The sequence below is a fragment of the Macaca nemestrina genome, chromosome 9 (genome assembly GCF_043159975.1).
Source record: "Macaca nemestrina isolate mMacNem1 chromosome 9, mMacNem.hap1, whole genome shotgun sequence".
NCBI classification, from domain to species: domain Eukaryota; kingdom Metazoa; phylum Chordata; class Mammalia; order Primates; family Cercopithecidae; genus Macaca; species Macaca nemestrina.
The window spans coordinates 115,035,835-115,060,040 of NC_092133.1; the positions used below are offsets into that span (position 1 = coordinate 115,035,835).

Below are 24,206 nucleotides of genomic sequence, written 5' to 3' on the forward strand. Positions count from 1 at the left end.
AAAAATGCCAGAAGAAAGCTAAGTACTAGCTTAAAAACAGTTGAGGCAGAATAACTATTAACTTGGAATTCTGATCCCAGACCATCTTTTAAGAATGAGAGCAAAATAGAAACATTTTCAGAGACATCAGGACCTAGGAAATATATTCTCTCAGATGTTTGCTGGAAGAACAACTAAAGAATATACCTCCACAAGAAGAAGACTGAGTCCACAATAAAGAAATGTTTCTTTTTTTAAAAATTTTTATTTAACTTTTATTTTAAGGTCAGGGGTACATGTGCAGGTCTGTTATATAGGTATGCTTGTGTCATGGGGGTTTGTCGTACAGATTGTTTCATCACCCAGGTATTAAGCCTCGTACTCATTAGTTATTATTTTCCCCCATGCTCTCCCTCCTACCCTTCACCCTCTGAAAAAACCCCAGTGTGTGTTGTTTCCCTCTTTGTGTCCATGTGTTCTCATCATTTTGCTCCCATTTGTCAGTGAGAACATGCAGTATTTAGTTTTCTGTTCCTCTGTTAGTTTGCTAAGGATGATGACCTCCAGTTCCATCCACGTTCCTGCAAAGGGCATAATCTTGTCATTTTTTATGGCTGCATAGTATTCCATGTTATACAGGTACTACATGTCCTTTACCCAGTCTACCACTGATGGGCATTTAAGTTGATTCCATGTCTTTGCTGTTGTAAATAGTGCTTCGATGAACATATGCATGCGTGTGTCTTTATGATAGAACAATTTCTACTCCTTTTGGTATATACCCAGTAATGGGATTGCTGGGTCCAGTGGTGTTTCTGTTTTAGGTTCTTGAGGAACAGAGGGAACAAGTTTCAAGGATCAGGACACAAATGCAGCAGAAACAGGATTCTAGTATTTCTTCCTACAGAGTTGTGAGTCGGGAAGTATTCCAAGATAACCCCAAACTTCCTTGCAATCCTATCATAATTAATAAATCCTAGAGCAGTAACAGAAAGAGGAGGACAAAAAAGAAAGGAAGAAAAGAAAGAGAAGAAATGTTGTGATTAAAATAAGCTTGAACTGAGATGTAGGTGACAACATGGTGTTCAGATAAAGAGAGTGTTTGAAAATAGCACAGAATGTAACTATATTGCCGTGTTACAGAGAATATAGACACTGGTGAATTTTAAGTCTTGAAAAAATATATAAGTATATGCATTAAAATTTCATTAACATTAATAGACTAGAAACGCAATAAATAAATTTCATATCAGTAGAAAAAAATTTTTAAAAATGAACGGACCGCATAGCTATACACCATTCTGTGATGATAGTGGCCCTTGGGGTGTGGACTGGGAACACTAGGGTTGGAGGCTAAAGAGGATTTTAGTTTTAACTCTAACACTTTATTGCCCTTAAAAAAATACATCAAGCAAATATGACAAAATTTGAAAAGTTAGTATTTCTAGGTGTTAACATTTCTAGGAATATAAATGGTTGTTGCATCATCCTTTATACTTTCTCATGTTAAAATACCACAAGCAAATATGACAAAATTTGAAAAGTTAATATTTCTAGGTGTTACCATTTCTAGGTATATAGGGTTTTGTTACATTATCCTTTCTACTTTCCCATATTTTTATTTTATTTCCCATTATCCTTTATACTTTCCCATATTTATTTAAAAAAAAAATGGAAAGCTTCTGTGCTTATTCTGAGCTGTTATCCAAGCGTGGGTAGAACACGAATGAATTCCAAAGCAGTCCAGGTTCAAGTCCATGAAGTCTAGCAGATCAGTTCAGCTCCCGTCCGGAGCAGACACCGGGCTGTGACGCATCCCCCATCTGTTATGTACAGGTGCGAAAAATTCTTCATGGAAGAGAACTCCAGTGAACTTAAAGGGTCATTGCCTTTTAAACACTAGTAGTTTATAAAAGCCCCATTATCTTATGCTCTCTGTTGGTTTGAATAACTCATTCCTGGCTTCAGTGTGCAAGTAGTGGAACAAAGATATCAATATAGAAACTGCCATAGCTGGGGGTCAGCAGGGAGTTACCCAATTAGAGAACCCTTAAGAAACCACAGAAAAGAAAATAACTTCTCTGTCATAATAAGGACCCTCTCCACGGGAGATGGAACAATCACTCTGTGTTAGTTTTCTCTTGCAGTGGGTGAATCATGGAGCACAATGAGAAACAGTAGATTGTCTTCTGTGAATGATGGACGCTGGCGGCGGGTTGCCCGTGGGATTAGTTGTTCCCTGGTACAGCTGTTAGACAGCACTCCACCCACGCATAAGGGAAAAGGAGTTAGAAAAGACAACACAAAGGGCAAATCAGTGAATGGGCTGTGTTTGCATTTCTCTCAATGAACGTTTACATGAGAAACATTCTCAAATGCGCTGCATGCTGTTGGAATACAGCAAGATCACGGTTATTGGTTTAAAGAAGTCCTGTAAATGTCCTCCTCATTCTTCAATGGTGGATCTTAGTCTCAGTGGTCAGAAGGCTTTCTCTTTAATGCGGAGTCAGGAAGGGCTCGGGGCAGGCACTAGATCTGGATATTGATGCTACAATCTCTACCAAAGACGGCAAAACCCCAACCCAGGCAGTGGCAGTAGGGATAGAGAATAGGTTACAGATTTGAGAGAGGTTTTAGAGGTAGAATCATAGGAACTGGTGGCTGATTACCTATCCAGGAGTTGTGAGTCGGGAAGTATTCCAAGACAACCCCAGACTTTCTTGCAATCCTATCAATTAACTTAGGAAATGAGAAATAGTAGCGCTAAAGGAGAGGTGGGGGTGGCAGGCAGAACGATTAGATGAAGTCTTGGAGACACCGAGGAACATATGGACTTTCGTGGGGGTAGATCCGGTAAGAAACTGGAGATGTGCAACCGGAGGTTACGTAGAGATCAGGAGATGGCAATTTCGAAATCACAGGTGCAGGGCTGGCAGCTGATTCACAGGTGTGGGTGGGACTGGCAAAGGCAGCATGTGATGTGGTAAAAGGGCTGAGAGTCCTCCAGTCAAATTCTCACAGCCATGGGGGTTTCACGGAGTAGCTTCCTGAAAGGGACTGTGAGAGCGGTAAGCAGGTGAGACCCCAGTCCCCATTTAAGTATAGATCAGCACTTTCTCGTTTCCAAAGTAAGATCTCTACATTAGACTTCAAATGAAGAGAGGGTCCTACGGCTCCAAAACTTTTCTGAAAACCCTTGCTCTTGTTCAGATTGGCTGAGGCTCATTAAACTTCTCCGGTGAGGAAAGGAAACACTCATACACTGCTGGTGGGAATGTAAATTAGTTCAGCGACTGTGGAAAGCAGTCAGGAGATATTTCTTTATTATTATTATTATTTTTTTAATTATTAAACTTTAAGTTCTAGGGTACATGTGCACAACGTGCAGGTCTGTTACATATGTATGCATGTGCCATGGAGATTTTTCAAAGAACTTAAAACAGAGCTACCATTTGACTCAGCAATCCCATTGCCAGGTATATAAATCACTCTACCATAAAGACGCAGGCACACAGATGATCATTGCAGCTCTATTCACAACCGCGAAGACACACAATCAACCTACGTGCCCATCAATGGTGGATTGGATAAAGAAAATGTGGTACAGGCCGGGCGCGGTGGCTCATGCCCGTAATCCCAGCACTTCGGGAGGCTGAAGTGGGAGGATCACGAGGTCAGGAGATCAAGACCATCCTGGCTAACACAGTGAAACCCTGTCTCTACTAAAAATACAAAAAGAAATTAGCCAGGCATGGTGGCGGGTGCAGTGAAACCCCATGTCTCCTAAAACTACAAAAATTAGCTGGGTATGGTGGTGCACATCTGTAATTCCAGTTACTTGGGAGGCTGAGGCAGGAGAATGGCATGAACCCAGGAGGTGGAGCTTGCAGTGAGCCGAGATCGTGCCACTGCACTCCAGCCTGGGCAACAGAGCGAGACTCCATCTCAAAAAAAAAAAGAAAGAAAGAAAGAAAATGCGGTACATATACACCGTGGAATACTATGCAGCCATAAGGAATGAGATCATGGCCTTTGCAGCAACATGGATGGTACTGGAAACCATAATCCTGAGCGAATTAACACACGAACAGAAAACCAAATACTGTGTGTTTTCACTTATAAGTGGGAGCTAAACAGTGAGTACCCATGGACATAAAGAAGGGAACAATAGGCACTGAGGCCTATTTGAGGGTGCAGAATGGGAGAAGGGTGAGGATCAAAAAACTACCTGTCAGTTATTATGCTGATTACTACCTGGGTGACCAAATTATATATATGTATGCCAAACCACTACAACATGCAATCTACTCATGTAACAAACCTGCACATGCACCCCCTGAACCTGAAGGTTGGGAAGAAAAAAAAACTCCAGTGGAACAGGCCAGGGCATACCGGTTTCTCTGCAGTCTGAGCTTTGCTCCTGGCTTTGGGGTTGGCAGCCCTAGCCCTAGTGGAGCCCAGCTGGTAGGACCCCATGGGGCCAAGGTAGGCAGGGAGGGGAAATTGTCACAGGTGGTCTATCAATAAGCCCACACTGGGATGGGGAGGATTAGAGGAGGCTTAGAGGAAGTCAGGTCCTGGCCAGGAAGATCTCAGGGTGAGATCCGATAAGCAGGGTAAAGACAGAGTGAAGCATAAGCAGCCACGTCCATTTCCGGGAAAGTCTAAGTGAGAACATCCCAAAGTGTGAGGCTCGGTAAATCGGTGGGTGGAAATTGGTCCTCAAACAGGAAGCACGTACCATGCTTGGCACTGTTCGAAGAGATAGGGACAGCAGCTTTAAGACTGAGCCTTTCTTACTCCACAGCTGAGGGAGTCATTGCCCAGGGTTGCATCATTTAAGGAACTCTGAGAATGTCACTTGGACAGGAGATTACGCTTTTACTCACTGTCTCTAATCATGAAATAAAAGTGCAAATACCCCTCCCTTACACTTACCTTACATTTGAAATAAAAATACCTGAAGCCAGCATGGTGGCTCACACCTGTAATCCCAGCACTTTGGGAGGCTGAGGAGGGAGGACTTCTTGAGGCCAAAAGTTCAAGACCAGCCTGGACAACAGAGTGAGAACTCATCTTTACAAAAAAATTTAAATTTAGCCAGGCGTGGTGGCAGGCACCTGTAGTCCCAGCAACATGTGAGGATGAGGTGGGAGGATAACTTGAGCCCAGAAGTTGTGGGCTGCAGTGAGCTGTGATTGTGCCACTGCACTCCAGCCTGGGCAATAGAGCAAGACCCTATCTCTAAAACAAATAAATAAAATTTTTAAAAGGCCGATTGTGGAAGGGCCAGGAAAACTAAAGGGAGTTAGCATCAAGCCTTGTCATAAAATTGTGGAACTCATGGGATCGTCTTTGATCTGGGAACATTCAAGGATGCTAGAAGTTAAAAGGCAGGAGAGCCAGGACTGCTGAAAGGCCAGTAGATTGGGGCTGGAGTTGGGAAGAAAAACTGTTTCTTCTGCGTTGGTGTCCTGATCCAGCCCAATGGCACCAACTTCATCATTTGAACTACAAATCCTTCTAAGTCAGAGTCCTAGAGTTCAGTGTGAAACCTCCCTTCCCACTCACATTTCCTGACCCTCTTCCTTTCCTGTTTGGAAAGCTCTGAGGTTAGTAAACATGCCTTTCAGTCTGTTGCATACAGTTGCCCCCTGCATTCCACCAGCTGCTCCCACCTCTGTACCTGGCCACTCACCTGAGCTCACTGCAATTTCCACCACAAAGATGGCTCCAGTGCTCCAGGCAATGAGAACCCCATTCTTTCTGGACTGAACTTCAAACATCTCTTTTTTAATCTTTCTCTGCCCAGGATGATTTATTTTCCCTACCCTTTGTCTTTTATGAACCCCTCTTAGGAATATCCCTGTAAGCTAGGTCTTGCCATTTTAAAATCCTTTTTCTAAAAGAATAGGTGGGGAATGTTCTCACTCATAGGTGGGAATTGAACAATGAGAACACTTGGACACAGGAAGGGGAACATCACACACCGGGGCCTGTTGTGGGGAGGAGGGAGCGGGGAGGGATAGCATTAGGAGATATACCTAATGTAAATGACGAGTTAATGGGTGCAGCACACCAACATGGCACATGTATACATATGTAACAAACCTGCACGTTGTGCACATGTACCCTAGAACTTAAAGTATAATAAAAAATTTTAAAAAATAAAAATAAAAGAATAGGTGGGGGGAAGGACTTTACAAGCCACAAATATGATACCTCCAATGTCATAAAAACCCCAGATTCATAAACATTTCAAGTCTCCTAGAAAGAAATACCTGGGCAACCTTAATATTCCATTCCAATGCTTAACAACTTTTATCCTAATCTGTCTCTCTTTTCATTATTTCTACATTTCAACTTTTCTGATATTGTTGGGATCCAATCGTGTACCCCCCAAACCATTATCTTTTTTGTTTGATCTTTAAAGTCTTTGTCTCAATACTTTATACTAAAAAATGCAATATAAAAATTAATTGCCTTGTGTCATGGGAAGCCAACCATTTAAAGTGTTGTCAACCTGCATTATTACCATGAGCATGATAATAAAGTTTAGGATGAATCATGTAAAGCAAAATTAGAAATGTACTCAGATGAAAGAGCCAGCAGGAGTTACAACCAAGCCTTGTAATGAAGGCATTGAACAGATGACGACATTCTAAAATGCCCATTTGTTTTTGACCAGATGCAATTGGAAATAATGATAGGTCTATGTAAATTCAACCCAAGTTCTTTTTTCATTTCAGCTTACATGATGATAGAGCCTAAGATGCACATATCTTCTGCCTCTGCAAATATTCAAAAAGCAAGAAAGAACATTTGAAAGTGGCCTTTGCACCCTAACGATACATCTCTCCCCAGCATCTGTCAGCAAGAATGATACTTGCCAACTCCTTTTTGTAGACATCAGAAAGGAGCATTTTGCTAATGAGAATGTGTTATATGACTGCAAAGGAAATATACTCTTCATGACTATTGGAAGAAATACCAGAATCAAAGTCAGGAAATCCGGGTCTTAATCCCGGCTCTGTCGTAAAAAGACTTTGGTCAAATCATGTAAGCCAGTCTGTGTTCACTTTCTTCATCTGACAAGAGGTAATTTTTTAAAAAAGCAAACAAAACAAAACAAAAAATACTTGCCCACCTATCTTACGGATTTACTGAGAACATATCTTGAGAAGTATAAGGTATCCTAGCTGATTCTTACTCTCATTATTGTTTATAGCCTTCTGGCCTTATTCACCTAAACAGATTACAGGAAATTTCCTCACCTCCTCCCCTAAAAAGGGCAGTGCCATAAATTTAATGTATGTAAAAACAATCTACCCTGACGTGACTGAACAGGAATTAGACGTTGAACTGATTTAGAATTCACTGTTCTCTCTGACTCTAAACCCTGTAATTACAGTGAGCTATAAACCGTGCTGCAGTGTAATTCCTAGGAGCATTCTAGCAAATACCATAGAATTTTAGAGGGAAGGGTCCTCGGAGATCATTGCATCCAACCTTTCATTTTACAGATAGCAAAACTGGGAAGGTTAAGAAGCAGCAGTTAACGATGATGTTGGACTTGGATCCAGATTCCTGATCCCTTGCCTTGTGGACTTTCTTGTTGAAAAGCTACCCGTTGACCTCCCACAATTCAGTTGAATTGATGTGTTGCATCAAATACCCATTTAGAAATTTCTATCACAGCTAGTGTTTCTTTCTGCCAACATAGGCCTGTCACATAACAGTGGCAGGAATTCCTCTTTTCTTATTGGCTTCCATTATAAAACTAGAGAAATGCTTTCCTGGAAAGGTCTTCCTGGTAGGTTGAGTTGCTGGTGCCTCCCCAGTGATACTATCTGTTCCTTGGAGGCAGACACAGTGGTGCATGGAAAAGACCACAGGTTTGGATTTAGAAGAAAAGCCTTGGAACTGGGTCTTGGTTCTAAGTCTTTGTAGTCGGGATCTTCGGGGAAAACTTGGTCTTATTCTGAGCAAATTTTCTCATCTGGGGAATGAAATAACAATTCTGAAAACGCTTTGTAAATTATAAAGTATGGCATAAATACTGGTGATTATTGCCTTCAAAGCCCAACAAAACGCAGTGTGTGGCAAGCTGCAAAATTGACACTTGTTTAAAAAAAAAATTTGGTCCCAAGTTACACAACTCGATGGCTTGGTAGGCATTGTGGGAAACCAGCAGACTATTGGTATCCACGTAACAGTTTTTTGCTCCTTTCTTATATTTTGAGTCTCTCCTCGGATTCTAACTTACCCTATTTCCATCTCTGACTCACTGAATTTTTTCTGTGCCCCGCCATGACCTGGCTTCCTATTTTCAGTAACCAAGATTTGCTTATTACTCAAATCTCACTTGGGTAGGCCCTGCACATATAGAAAAATACACTAAGGGAATGATGCCATATTGGACTGTTCATTTTTCTTTGGCTTGCCAGTAACAGAAACTGAATTCAAACCCTCTTAAGCAAAATGGGTGATTCACTGAAATGATACTAAGACAGCTCACAAAATTTAAAGTAAAACTGAAACTAGGCCTCATAATTCCTAAGCCTCATAAAATTTAGAAAGCTTGGCCATCATGAAACTTAAACCCCAGATGGCCACGGATAGCCCCCCGATGTTCCCAGAACCCAAACAGAAAGACAATTCCGGGAAATAGCCTCATGGGGTCCCACCCTGATAACCTCATGAGGTCCCACCCTGATAACCTCATGGGGTCCCACCCTGACTCAATGTCCCCGATGTTCCCGGAATCAGCAATTCCAGGAAAGAACCTCCTAAGGTCCCGCCCCAACCAATCAGAACAAGATACCTTGCTCAGGCCATAGACAGACCCAATTACCAAGCGCCTAAAGCTTTGTTTGAATTTCGCGCCCTAAGCTGTGTTTGAACTTGTGTTTGCCTATATTAACAACCTGTAACAAGCACTCGGGGTCCCAGGGCCAACTTAGAGCTTGGGACCCTAGCGCGCTAGTAATAAACAACTCTCTGCTGTGAATCTCATGTCGGTGATCCTTCGCGGCGACCCCTGCCCAGGAGGGAATCGACAGTTCGGTTCCAACAAAACCAAATAACCGGGAACGGGGACTAATGTGTCTCCTGTCCCAGGGTTCACCTAGCTTCTGTCACTGAGTTGGCCTAATTCTCTCTCATTGCAGGCAAGTCCCCTGCACATCATAGGAGATGGCCATGGCATGTCACTTTGTGACTACAGAAACATCAGCTATGGTTTGAGAAATTTTAGAGCAGGACTCAAAGTAGCCTAGCTGTGGTCTGATGTTGAGGAAATAGGCTCAGGTTCTATGAAACAAGCCTGGACATGCAACTCAAGTGGACCCTTTTAACCTCCAACCAGAATAATTGGTTCAAAGACGGGTTGGATGCAGTGGCTCACGCCTATAATCCCAGCATTTTGGGAGGCAGATCACAAGGTCAAGAGATTGAGACCATTCTGGCCAACGTGGTAAAACCCCGTCTCTACTAAAAACACAAAATTAGCTGGGTGTGGTGGCAGTGCCTGTAGTCCCAGCTACTCAGGAGGCTGAGGCAGGAGAATCACTTGAACCCAGGAGGCAGAGGTTGCAGTGAGTTGAGATCCCACCACTGCACTCCAGCCTGGGAGACAGGGTGAGACTCCGTCTCAAAAAAAAAAAAAAAAAAAAAAAAAAAAAGAGATCAAGACCAGCCTGGCCAACATGGTAAAACCCTGTCTCTACTAAAAATACAAAAATCAGCTGGGCGTGGTGGCACACACCTGTTGTCCTAGCTACTCGAGAGGCTGAGGCAGGAGAATTGCTTGAACCCAGGAGGCAGAGGTTGCAGTGAGCTGAGATCTTGCCACTGCACTCCAGCCTGGCGACACAGCGAGACTCCATCTCAAAAAAAAAAAAAAAAACAAGAAGGGTGTATCCTTTCAAAAGAAGTGCACAATTTCTGCTGAGCTATCAGAAAAAAAAATTGATGTATACCACAATTTCTACGGCCTCATTTTTTGCCTCTGAAAACAGAGCTCTTTATTAAAAAATACATATAACCACTAAAGACCATTACCTCCAATCTGACTATTGAAAAGAATAAAAGTACCTACTTATAATAAATTAATTTTTGAATGAATCTTCTATCATATCAATAACTCTTAGCAACCTAACAGCTATGCTGTACAAGCATATTGGGGTACATTGCTTTGGAAGAGTCATGGCACGTGTAATACTTTCCCTTCCACCTCGTTTGTCTCTTGCATTACCTGAGTCCTCCTGCATCCAGGGAACCAAACTCGCATCTGAAGATTTAGTTATAGTTCTAAGACTGCTCATAGAGTTATAACTGAAGTCCTTGCAGGCAGTTTCTCCTTGTACTAATAGAGTTGACTTTGACTTTTCTCCACAGCAGAGGCTCTCCAGCTTTCACGTGCATAAAAATTACCTGGATAATGTGCTGAAACACGGGTCCCCTCACCCAGTGGTTGGCAAGCTTGTCTGTTCATCAGAATTAACTAGGAAACTGTGAAGTATTTCGGAGGCCAAGCTGCATCCCAGATCCATGAAATCCCTGCCTCTGGGGGTGGCGTACAGGAGCCAGGAGTTTCTGAAGTTCACCAGGTACTTCCAATGTTCAGACAAGTTCGAGAACCTGATATGGTTTGGCTCTGTGTCCCCACCTAAATCTCACCTTAAATTGTAATCCCTAAGTGTCAGGGACCTGGTAGGAGGTGAATGGACCATGGGTATAGTTTCACCCCATGCTGTTCTTGTGATCGTGAGTGAGTTCTCATGAGAGTTGATGGTTTTAGAATGTTTGGCAGTTCCCCCTTTGGCAGTTCCCCCTTTGCTCTCTCTCTCCTGCCGCCATGTGAAGAAGATGCTTGCTTCCCTCCAACTTCCACCACTATCCTAAGTTTCTTGAGGCCTCCCCAGTCATGCGGAACTGTGAGTCAATTAAATTCCTTTCTTTATAAATTACCCAGTCTCAGGTAGTATCTTTATATAATAGCAGTGTGAAAACAGACTAATACAGAACTCCTGCCCTAGCTCTGACTCTACATTGGAGCCACCTGAACCGTTTAATGAAATAAAAGTGCCTGGGACATACCCTAAACCTAAAGCCTAATTCTAATCTGGTGGAGGGAGAATGGGGTTTGGACATGAACATTTTTTTAAGATCCACAGCTGATTAGTCTTAATCCTCCACTAGAGACTACGATTGGGTCTGGGGTGGAGCCCAGATATCTGCATTTTATTAAGCACTCCCCTCTCTCCCCCCAGATTCTGACTTAGGGGTCTATACCTCACTTTGAGTATCATTTCACTTAGACTCTTGCTGCACAAACAGCACTAGCATCTCCTTGGAGTTTGTCACAAATGCAGAATCTCAGGCCCCACCCCAGCTCCCACCACCTGAATCAGAATCTGTATCCAATTTGAGCTTAAATATCACCGGTCTAGAGGTGTTCCTGAATACCGATTGCACGTCGCAATTATCTGGAGCTTTAAAAAATGTGGAAGCAGGATCCCACTGTGACAGACTTTGATCTAATTGGTTGGCGGTGTGGCATCTGGATTTTTTTTTTTTTTAATTGAGACAGAGTCTCACTCTGTCACCCAGGATGGAGTGCAGTGGTGTGATCTCAGCTCACTACATGCAACCTCCTCCTCCTGGGTTCCAGCAATTCTCCTGCCTCAGCCTCCTGAGTAACTGGAATTACAGACGTGCACCACCATGCCCAGCTAATTTTTGTATTTTTAGGAGACATGGGGTTTCACCACGTTGGCCAGGTTGGTCTTGAACTTCTGACCTCAAGTGATCCACCCGCCTTGACCTCCCAAAGTGCTGGGATTACAGGCATGAGCCACCGCGCCCAGTTGGCACCTGGATTTTTTTAAGCAGCCAAAGTTGAGAACACTTCTACAAACTCTGCTGTCATTCATTTAACGATTATTCAGTTCTTTTAGTTAGACTTAAAGATTTCAGTTACATCACTGACCCCTTTAGATCACACTGGAAAATTTCAGATCAGTCATGATAAGTCAGTGTCATGGCTTGAACTTGTCTAAGTTCATAACAGCAAAGCGTGCTGCTAATGCCAATGAAAAATATGTTTCAACTAAGGGTTTTTCTGTTCACGTAGAGTTATTCCCTCATTTCTGACCTGTTTTAAAGATTATTTCCTTTTTTCATTACATACACATGTAAAAGTCTTAAGCCATAAAGCATAAAAGACCCTAAGAAAAAAGTTTATGGGGATTTTTTTGTAATATATTCCAAAGTTCAAATTCAGTCTCCTGAAAAATCACATAAAGGCCTAGTCATGAGACAGAACTAATGAGAAGGGCTTATCTTGTCTCCTTCTGTTTACTTTGTAATAGTAATGTAATTTGTAACGGTGATAAGATTCCTGAAGGATGCCATTAGAGCTGAACAAGGGTTGAGATCTGAAACTGAATGTGTCAGTCCAATGCCCGGCATGTAGTAGGTGCTCAGTGAATGAACAATTATTTCTTCTCAAAACTATCTCAGCCCTATGTCTGTGTCTCTTACGATATATATCCTTTCAGCCTGAATCACTCTCTTGGCATTGTCTTATTCTGCCCTTCTAGACTGAGATTGTAGGTTTCTCTTTTGTTGTTTGGTTGGGTTCTTTTTGGGAGGGAGGAGGGACAGGGTCTCGCTTTGTCTCTCAGGCTGGAGTGAAGTGCTGTGATTATAGCTCACTGCATCCTTCACCTCAATCAATCTTTAACCTCAAGCAATTCTTCTGCCTCAGCCTCCCAAGTAGCTGGGACTACAGATTTGCCCCACCATGCTGGCTTCTTTCTTTCTTTCTCTCTCTGTCTGTCTGTCTGTCTTTCTCTTTCTTTCTTTCTTTCTTTCTTTCTTTCTTTCTTTCTTTCTTTCTTTCTTTCTTTCTTTCTTTCTGTCTGTCTGTCTGTCTGTCTGTCTGTCTTTCTTTCTTTCTTTCTCTCTTTCTCTCTCTCTCTCTCTCTTTCTCTTTTTCTTTCTTTCTTTCTTTCTAGACAGAGTCTTGCTCTGTCACCCAGGCTGGAATGCAGTGGCTCAAGCTTAGCTTAGCTCACTGCAACCTCTACCTCCCGGTTCAAGTGATTCTCTTGCCTCAGCCTCTCAAGTAGCTGGGATTACAGATGCCCACCACCACTCCCAGCTAATTTTTTTGTATTTTTAGTACAGACCAGGTTTCACCATGCTGGTCAGGCTGGTTTTGAATTCCTGACCTCAAGTGATCTGCCTGCCTCGGCCTCCCAAAGTGCCAGGATTACAGGTGTGAGCCACCATGCCAGGACAATTTTTAAAATGTTTTTGTAGAGATGGGATCTTGCCCTGTTGCCCAGGCTGCTCAAACTCCTGGGCTCAAGACAGCCTCCCACCTTGGCCTTCCAAAGTGCTAGGATTAGAGGTGTGAGCCACCATGCCCAGCTGAGATTTTAGATTTCTTTTGAATAGAGAGCATGTCTTATTTATCAATCCCACCTTTTGTGCCAGGATACTACATAGTATACAAATCAACCAATTGCATGTGTGAATAGTTCATAAGTAGATGAGATATTCCTTTGCATGATTTTCCTTGAAAGGTAAGCTGACATCTTCCTTACAGAGGTATTATTCAGACTGAGTTTTCTCACTTTATCTTCATCAGTCCCTGCTGAATCAATCTTATTGGGCATCTCTTTAACCTGTCAATTCTGATCTAAGCCAGGGAATTCTGCTATGTGTGCAGCTACAGCCAGACTTCAGACATCTGAATGGCCTTGGTCTTCCTTGTAGTTTTCATATGGCAAATAGACTCAGATTCCTGCAGACCTGCTAATATGGAGCAGGGTATATCAATTTCCACCATGCCAGGTACTGAGGCTGAGGCTTCAGGACCACACAGCTGGTCACAGAAACTTCCTCATCTTTCCTCTCATTCCAAACTTAAAATAGCACTGGCTGTCTTACAGGACACCAGGAAGACTGCAAAGATCTTAACGCTGGTCTCAGGACAGACTATAGAATAAGCATGTGAGAGAAGAAATGGAGAGAGTGGGATCATTGTCCCTCTAAGAAAAGTAAGGATGATGTAGAAAGCAGGTAGTATAAGAAGAAGCAACCTCAGATAACTGAAATACAGTCACGTTTGTGCTGAAACAACTTTCCTAAGCTTATTGGGATCCTGTAGAATAATCAACTTTTTGCGACCTCCCCTTCTATCACGTAAATGGTGATTATACCACATCCCCTAACAGGAAAATGCTCACTCTGCTTCCAAGGCAAACCAATTATTGAAATACAGCCATGGCCACATTCTTGGTCCATTCTACAGTGCAATTCAACAAGTGGGTTCAAACCCTTGGTGTGTCCAAAAAACTAAAAAGATAAATGGAAAAGGAAGATCGCTGATTTTTTAGATCAAAAGGAAACTAAGTTAGCTATTTCTAATTTCCCTGTGAAACACTGGTTATACCTTACTCCCTTAAAAATAATTGGTGTTTCTCTTAGATAATGCAATTATTTATAGGCTTCTACTGAATCTTTTATATTATCCTTTTCTTAGACTTCCAGGGCAGGCACAACTGGACAAATAGTAAAAAGGTTTATTTTATTTTATTTTTTTTACCTTGATTAAGTAAATTGTATGCATACATGTATTTAAAACAAAAATAAGTAAGAGAATGATAAAACGCATGACTCGAATGCTGGCTGCCCTTGAGGAGGAGGTAAGAGGAGTGGGGAGAGGAAGGGCATACAGGGAAACAAAAGTCACAGATATTACTCCTGGCTTGAGTATGGGCAGGCAGTTCATGGGGATTCACTATATTACTATAAATAAATAACCTGTAATCCCAACAATGTGGGAGGCTAAGGCAGGAGGATCTCTTGAGCCCGGGAGTTCCAGCCTGGGCAACATGGCGAAACCCCATCTCTACTAAAAATACAAACAAAGAAACAAATTAGCTGGATGTGGCAGTGTCCTGCTGCTGTCCAACTACTTGAGAGGCCGAGGAGGGAGGATCACTTGAGCCCAGGAGGTTGAGGCTACAGTGAGCTGTGATCACACCATCACACCACTGCACTTCAGCCTGGATGACAGAGCAAGATCCTGTCTCAAAAGTAAATAAATAAATAACAAAAACAAGTATTACAAAAACTATTTTTCTCATTGTTCCACTTCTGCCTTTTAGGCAATTGCATTGGTAAGCTTATTGTGTAAGCAATTAAGCTTCTGACATTTTCCCCATTGGTTCTCTTCCACAAGTCCAAGTGAGTAAATGGAGTCAAGGCCCACTTGGAGGCCCTGCAGCCCTCTCCTTTCTCACCCGTGCCTGAATGTGTGATGATCCCTGAACTGAGCTCGTGTGCTGTGAAGTTTGCATGACAGTGGGAAAATTCCCAAGTGTGGTTCTTATGTCAACTCTCCTTTACCAGTGAGCCAAGCCGCTAGGAAGAAGTTACGTTACTCTTTCTTATGTATATTGCACATCAGGCTCACTATGCGCTGGTTACTTGCCCAAGTCTGCTGAGACAGAACACTCACACACGCAAGTTACATGAAGCAGATTTATTACTTAGGCAGCAAGGGACAACAGAAACCTGGAATTCCTGATGAGCCAGTGCCTCCCTAAGTCTCAGGAAAATTGCCCACAGCAGATGGAGTTTCATCTGTGTATGCTCCAATTGCATCACAGCTGAGGGACCCGAAAAAGTATCCTGCTCTGAGTTTTATACCCTGTGGTTACAGCACTCATTAAGCTAAACCATTTAAGGACATCCTTTTTCTAGGAGAGGCTGGAACAGAGCCCAGGCTGTTCCAGCCAGCTCCCCCTTATCTCAAGATATTGCATTCCCAACACACTCTTCAGTTATTCTTGAGAACAAGGAGAAATGGGTTAGTCCAAGGCCCTGAGAGAACTGGCTTACATGTATCTTTTTCAGAAATCTTTCAAGAAGGAGTGATTCTATAGGTGAATATGGGCATTCCTGGGGCTGGCTGTAATACCATGAAACACTGTAGAAGCTTTCCCAACCAACCTGTTTGATCAACTGCAGAAACATATCTGGTGCCCTGTAAGACAAACAGAACAATGGCCTGGGCTCCCAAAATGCTGAAGGTGATACCTGGCCTCTTCTCCTCCCAACTGTTGACTTACTTGCTTACTCGGAGTTACTTAATACCTTGTGATAACAGTCATAGTCATATAATTATGAGATTTAATTTTGAGGTAAGTAAAGTGATGAAAACAAACATCAGAAGAGGGTTGTTTCTATAAACCTAGGTTGAGTGTTTTGGAAAGCTAGATAAATGTGAGTTGCAAAAATGAATCAAATTAGGTAAGGGTGAGACAACTAAAAATTATTGGGTAGGAAATTCTAGAAATCTATGAGGAGTCTGCACTCTGGTTGCTTTGTGCTTGTCCTCAGCTTTATTCTAGTTTAAAGAGAGCGAAACTGGAGATAAAGCATGCTGCTTTACAGGAACGGGTTTTGTGAGCAAGAGAAAAAGGAACCCTAAGTAGAGGCCCTATAATTGGACTAAAAGGCCTCAATCTTGCATCAAAAGCTTGGCAAATGAATATGTATTTTTACATGTCAAGTTCAAATTGTCTTAAAGGATATATATATGTGTTCGTCCGTTTTCACGCTGCTGATAAAGACATACCTGAGACTAGGCAGTTTACAAAAGAGAGAGGTTTCTTTGGGCAATTTGCAAAAGAAAGAGGTTTCTTTGGGCAATTTACAAAAGAAAGAGGTTTCTTGGACTCACAGTTCCACGTGGCTACAGAGGCCTCACAATCATGGCGGAAGGCAAAGGGGAGAAAGTCATGTCTTCCGTGGATGGCATCAGGCAAAGAGAGAGCTTGTGCAGGAAGATTCCAGTTTTTATAACCATCAGATCTCGTAAGACTCATTCACTGTCACAAGAACAGCTCGGGAAAGACTTGCCCCCATAATTCAATCACCTCCCATTGGGTTCCACCCACGACATGGGGGAACTGTGGGAATTACAATTCAAGATGAGATTTGGGTGAGGACACAGCCAAACCATATGAATATGTAACATTTTCAATGTTTCTTTGTTCCATATTATTATCCTTATTTTCAGTAACTGACCCACTTATAGTTTCAATTATATTGGCTAAGAGCCTTTCTCCTGTGCTACCAAAACTCACCCCCAGGACCTAAAAATGTTAAATATCTGGGAGGGTAAGCAGCAACAATGAAACACGAGTTTTCATCATTGTCTCCTTTGTCCTTTATTTGTTTGAGTGAAGACTTTAGAAGCAGGACAGTACTTATTTAAGTACTGACCTTGCCAAGAGCAACCCTTGATCAAATTATGCATGATACTCATCAAAACTTTTAACAAAGTTTTTTTATTAACTCTACAAAATATGAATGCTTCATTCTATGACTATATTTCAAAACAAACAAACAAACAAAAAAGGCAAAGGTTACAGATAAAGCTAAGTCCCTGTGATCACACCAAACCCCATCCTAGTTCGCTTACGGAAAGTAACCACTATAATCAATTTGGTAAGTACTCTTTCTGACCTTTTCCTATATGTTTACATATTTACATATATGTCTGTCTTAGTCAATTCAGGCTGCTATAGTACAATACCTTAGACTGGGTAATTTATAAAAGAAACAAAGATATATTTCTCATAGTCTGGAGTCTGAGAAGTCCAAGATCAAGGTTCCAGCAGATGGAGTCTGGTGAGGGTCCATTCATTGTAGACAACTTCTTGCTTCATTCTCCCATGGCGGAAGAGGTGAACAAGCTCCCTGAAGCCTCTTTTATAAGGGCACTAATCTCTTTCATGAATGTGAAACTTTCAGGACCTAATAACTTCCCAAAGGCCGCACTTTCTAATGCCATCACATTGGTGATTAGGTTTTAACATATAAATTTCAGGGGACCCAAACGTTCTGACTATAGTACTGTCTATAGAAATGTATACTCATGTTTTATGCTTTCTGTTTTATTTTACATAAATAGTTTATCACTTATTGTTCTTCAACGTACGTTTTACACTCATCAACATATGTTGGGGATATTTTTGTAGCATTAGTGTATTTCAACAGTGGCCATTTTTGTTGTTGTCAGTCTTTTATTAATATAAACAATGCTGCAGTGAGCTTCTTTTTGATTCCTTGTGCACATCTGCAGAAATTTCTTAGCGTAGGATACTAAGGAGTGGAATTGCTAAGCCTTGAGTATGCACATATTAAATTTTTTTATTTTTTTATTTTTTATCTTTTTTTTTTTTTTTGAGATGGAGTCTCTCTCTGTCACCCAGGCTGGAGTGCAGTGGCACGATCTCCACTCACTGCAAGCTCCACCTCCCGGGTTCACACCATTCTCCTGCCTCAGCCTCCCTAGTAGCTGGGACTACAGGTGCCCGCCACCTCGCCCGGCTAATTTTTGTATTTTTAGTAGAGACAGGGTTTCACTGTGTTAGCCAGGATGGTCTCGATCTCCTGACCTCGTGATCCACCCGTCTCGGCCTCCCAAAGTGCTGGGATTACAGGCACGAGCCACCGCGCCTGGCCTAAACTTTAATTAATAATGCCAAATCGTTCTCCTAAGAGGCTCTACTAGCTTGCACTCCCATCGCTTTGCACATCTGTTCCAGTTTAATATAGGAACCACTTTGCAATTTTAACCAAACTGAGTATAAGAAAAATTGTATCTCATTAGTTTAATCATTTACATAACTGGCTATCAGATTCCCATATCTCCCTAAAATGGCCTCATCCTCCCCTTTTCTTTTTCTTTTTTTTTTTTTTCCTATTTTTAGTAGAGACAGGGTTTCACCATGGTCTCGATCTCCTGACCTCGTGATCCACCCGCCTCGGCCTCCCACAGTGCTGGGATTACAAGCATGGAAACGTGCACCTGGCCACGTTTTCATTTTTATACTCATTTTACTCTCATTTTGTTCTTTTCTTATTGACATGTCAAAATTCTTGGAAGTAATACTTTGTCTGTTGTATATGTTGCAAATATTTTTTGCTATGCTCTTGCTTGTCTCTTTAACTTTGTCAATAGTGTCTTTTATCATTTAAAAAATATTTATTGTTACTGTTTTCTTGCATTTGATGCAGATGAGTTTCTCATTCTTTGTCCTTTCTGGCTTTATAAATTCTATTTAAGAATGCTTTCCCCATTTTAAATATTAGAGATATATTTGTCTATATTTTATTTTAATGCTTTTGTATTTTCATTTTCTTTACATTTAGCTGGTTAATCTATAAGGGGTTTATTTTTCTAGTTAGGTTGATTACAAATACAATTTTATTTTATTTTATTTTATTTTATTTTTACTAAATGGATAGCTAACTTTCACACGAAAGTTCTTGAAATTTTTATTGGAATTGCATTCAATTTATAGATTCATATGATGACAAATGACATCTTTATAATAATGAATCTTCTCACTGATAAACAAGATATATTTATCACATGCAGTTTTTTTAATTGTTCAGAAAAACTAGACATTATTATTTTTAAAGATCTAAGATTTTGAGCATTTCTTGTTAGATTCATTTTTAAAGTTATATATTTTTTTTGAAGATGGAGTTTCAGTCTGTTGCCCAGGCTGGAGTGCAGTGGCATGAATACAATTCATTGCGGCCTCGACCTCCTGGGCTCACACAGTTCTCATGCCTCACCCTCCTGAGTAGCTGGGACCACAGGTGTGTGCCACCATGCCTAGTTAATTTTTTTATTTTTATTTTTTGTAGAAACAGAGCCTCACTTTGTTGTCCTGGCTGGTCTCAAACTCCTGGGCTCAAGTGATCCTCCTGCCTCAGGCTCCCAAAATGCTGGGATTACAGGTATGAGCCACCATGCCTCGCCCTAGTTTTAATCACTTTTAAGCACTATAATGAATGGGAGTCTCTCTCTCTTTCTTCCTACTCTGCCCTCCCTTACTCTCTTCCCCACATCCCAAAAACTGTTTAAAACAGTTTATAGTTTTAAACTGTTAGTGGCAGTGCATAGCAGCATTAGTAGGTTATTTTTAGTGATGACATCATATCCTTCCACACCACCAAACTCCCATATTAGCTCTAATAACTTGTCTTTTTATTTTTTTCTAACCTAAGTTAGGGGTTCCCTACCCGCTGGTCACGGACCGGTACCAGTCCCTGGTCTGTTAGGAACCAGGCTGTCCAGCAGGATGTGAGCAGCTAGCAAGTGAGCATTACTGCCTGAGCTCTGCCTCCTGTGGGATCAGCCATCACATTAGACTCTCCGAGGAGTGAACCCTATTGTGAACTGCGCATGCCAGGAATCTAGGTTGCACGCTCCTTATGAGAATCTAATGATAAATGTAATGTGCTTGAATCATCCCAAAACCATCCACCTCCCTTGGTCCCTGGAAAAAAATTGTCTTCCATGAAATCGGTCCTTGGCACCCAAAAGGTTGGGAATTACTGATCTAAGTCGATGATTTTTATCTACATATAATAGCTTGGTATTTACTCTCTGTTTCTTTTTTTACTCCTAATTTGTGTGTGTGTGATTTCGTTGGTTGGCATTGCTTCTAAAAAGTAGAATAAAAGTGACTGGTGGCAAATATTCCAAAACTTTTTCTGATTTTAGTGGGAGTTATTATAATGCTTTGTTACTAAATATAGTGTTTGCTGTAAAATTCTAGTTGATATCTTTTATTAGGTTAAGCCAGCATCCTTTTATAACTGATCTGATAAAGGATTTTTTTTTTTTTTAATTTTAGGAATTCTTTAAAATCATGATTAGATGTTGAATTTTATAAAAATTGGTTTCAATAGGCCAGGCGTGGTAGCTCATGCCTGTAATCCCAGCACTTTGGGAGGCCGAAGCGGATGGATTACCTGAGGTCAGGAGTTCGAGACCAGCCTGACCAACATGGTGAAACCCTGTCTCTACCAAAAAATACAAAAAATTAGTTGGGCGTGATGGCGGGCACCTGTAATCCCAGATACTTGGGATGCTGAGGCAGGAGAATCGCTTGAACCTGGGAGGTGGAGGTTGCAGTGAGCCGAGATGGTGCCACTGCACTCCACCCTGGGTGTGACAGAGCAAGACTCCATCTCAAAAAAAAAAAAATTGGTTTCAGTATATAATAATAGGATTGCATTTTCAGTTTTTAATTGACATAATAACTATACATTTTTATGGGGGTACAGTGTGATGTTTCAATACACGTGTACATTGTGCAATGATCAAATACCCTAATTTAGCATATCCATCACCTCATATATTTGTCATTTCTTTGTGGTGACAACATTCAAAATTCTCTCTTCTAGTTATCTTGAAATATACAATAGATTATCCTTAGCAGTAGTCACCCTACAGTGCAAGAGAACACCAAGACTTATTCCTCCTAACTGTAACTTTCTACCCATTAACCAAGGTCCACTTAACCTCCTTCTCCCTACCTTCTGCAGCCTCTGATAACTACTGTTCTACTTTCTACTTCTATGAGGTCAACTTTTAAAAATTCTATATGTGAGTAAGACCATGCAGAATTTATCTTTCTGTGTTTGTCTGATTTCACGAAACATAATGTTCACTAGATTCATGCATGTTGTCACAAATGACAGGATCGCGTTCTTTTTTATGGCTGAATAGTATTCCATTATGTATATATACCACATTTTCTTTATCCATTCATTTGCTGATGGACACTTAGGTTGATTTCATGTCTTGGCTATCGTGAATAGTGTGGCAATAAACATGAGAAAGTATATCTTTTTGACATACTGATTTCATTGCCTTTGGATATATACACAGAAGTGGTATTGTTGAATCATACAATAGTTCTATTTTTAATATTATAAGGAACCTCCACATTGTTTTTCGTGATGGCTACACTAATTTATCTTTCCACCAACAGTGTAGAAGAATTTCCCTTTCTCCACATCCTCATTAACATTTGTTATTTTTTGACTTTTTGATAATAGCCATTCTAACTGGGATGAAGTGATGTCTCATTGTAGTTTTGATTTGCACTCCCCTAATGATTAGTGATGTTGAGAATTTTTTCATATAACTGTTGACTGACCATTTGTATGTCTGCTTTTGAGAAATGTCTACTCAAGTCTTTTGCCCATTTTAAAATCAGATATCTGGTTTTTTGCTACTAAGTTGAGTTCCTTATACATTCCAGATATTAATCCCTTGTCAGATGTGTAGTTTGCAAATATTTTCTCCCATTCTATAGGTTGTCTTCCCACTATGTTGATTGTCTCCTTTGCTGTGCAGAAGCATTTTAGTTTGTTATAATCCTACTTGTTTATTTTTGCTTTTGTTGCAATGTCATGAAGCATTTCTTCTATGTCTTCTTCTGGTAGTTGCACAGTTTCAGGTCTTACATTTAAGTCATTAATTCATTTTGAGTTGATTTTTGCATATGGTAAGAGATAGAGGTCTAGTGTTACTCTTTTGCATATGGATATCCAGTTTTGCCAGCACCACCTATTGAAGAGATTGTCCTTTCCTCAGTGTGTGTGGCATTTTTGTCAAAAATCAGTAGGCTGTAAATGCATGGATTTATTTTTGGGTTCTCTGTTCTGTGCCATTGGCCTGTCTGTTTTTAATGCCAAAACCATGCTGTTTTGGTTACCACAGCTTTGTAATATATTTTGAAGTCAGGGAGTGGATTGTTTGTATTTATCTTATATGGCTATATTTTCTAATGTTTATTTATTATCTTAAGCATGTTTACATTAATGAGACAAATAATAGTCATGATGATGTTAATATGCTGCCAGGTTTGATTCTAATATATCTTTTTTTTTCTTTAACTTTTAAGTTCAGGGGTACACATGCAGGATGTGCAGGTTTGTTACATAGGTAAACGTGTGCCATAGTGGTTTGCTGCCCAGATCATCCCATCACCTAGATATTAAGCCCAGCATCCATTAACTATTCTTCCTGATACTCTCCCTCCCCCCACTCCCACCCGCAATAGGCCCCAGTGTGTGTTGTTCCCTCATGTGTCCATGTGTTCTCATTGTTCAGCTCCCACTTATGAGTGAGAACATGCAGCATTTGGTTTTCTGTTTCTGCATTAGTTTGCTGAGGATAATGGCTTCCAACTCCATCCACATCCCTGCAAAAAACATTATCTAATTCCTTTTTATGGTGGCATAGTGTTCCATGGTGTATATATATCACATTTTCTTTATCCAATCTATCATTGATGAGTATTTAGGTTAATTCCATGTCTTTGCTATTGTGAATAGTGCTGCAATGAATATACGAATGCACATATCTTTATAATGGAATGATTCATATTCCTTTAGGTATATACCCAGTAACAGGATTGCTGGGTCAACTGGCATTTCTGCCTCTACATCTTTGAGTAATGACCACACTGTCTTCCACAGTGGTTGAACTAATTTACACTCCCACCAACAGTGTAAAAGCATTTTATACTGTCCTATAATTTTTATCTAATTTTACATGGTTTCACAAAATAAGTTCACTATCTTTCCATTTAAAAAATTTTTAAAAATAGAGTTTGTTAAAGATGGGCAGTTATCTTCATTGAATATTTGTGGAACTTCCCCTTAAGGCTAATTGGATGCAGGGAGATTCTTTTTTATTTTAACGTATTTTTGTTACTCTCTTCTAGTTTCTAAAACTCGTCTCTATACTTATATTCCCCCTTTCTTTTTTTTTTTTTTTTTTTGAGACAGTCTCCCTCTGTCACCCAGGCTAGAGTGCAGTGGCATGATCTCAGCTCACTGCAAGCTGTGCTTCCCAGGTTCACGCCATTCTCCTGCCTCAGTCTCCCGAGTAGCTGGGACTACAGGAGTCCGCCACCACGCCCATCTAATTTTTTGTATTTTTAGTACAGACAGGGTTTCACTGGAGCCAGGATGGTCTCAATCTCCTGACCTCGTGATCCGCCTGCCTCAGCCTCCCAAAGTTGCTGGGATTACAAGCGTGAGCCACCGCACCCGGCCATATTCCCCCTTTCTTGCTTAATATTATTTACTGAAACATGTCTATTTCTTTGCTAACAATTACCATATATATGTCTTTTGATGTTATTGGTATTTTCAAAGAAGCGTCTTGTTATTTTGTAATCATTATTGAAATCAAGTGTTATCTAAAACATAATTATTTTTAAATTTCACTTTCGCTTTATTTTCTTTTTTAATCACTACTTTCTTTGGATTTATTTTGGTTTTATTTTTCTGACACTTTGATTGGAAGCTAGTTTATT

At 40.8% G+C, this 24,206-nt stretch overlaps 1 long non-coding RNA gene across 11 annotated transcripts in view; it reads right to left on the bottom strand.

The window, feature by feature from the left end:
• LOC105479964 (uncharacterized) overlaps positions 1-24,206 on the bottom strand; it is a 295,667-nt gene that overhangs the window by 108,515 nt on the left and 162,946 nt on the right. The window contains exon 8 of one of the 11 annotated variants that reach the window (XR_011608176.1): positions 1,319-3,036. The exons of the other annotated variants lie outside the window; for them this stretch is intronic. This is a non-coding gene — a long non-coding RNA (uncharacterized lncRNA). Of the gene's footprint in view, positions 1-1,318; positions 3,037-24,206 lie in introns of those variants that run through there. 11 annotated transcript variants of the gene reach the window in all.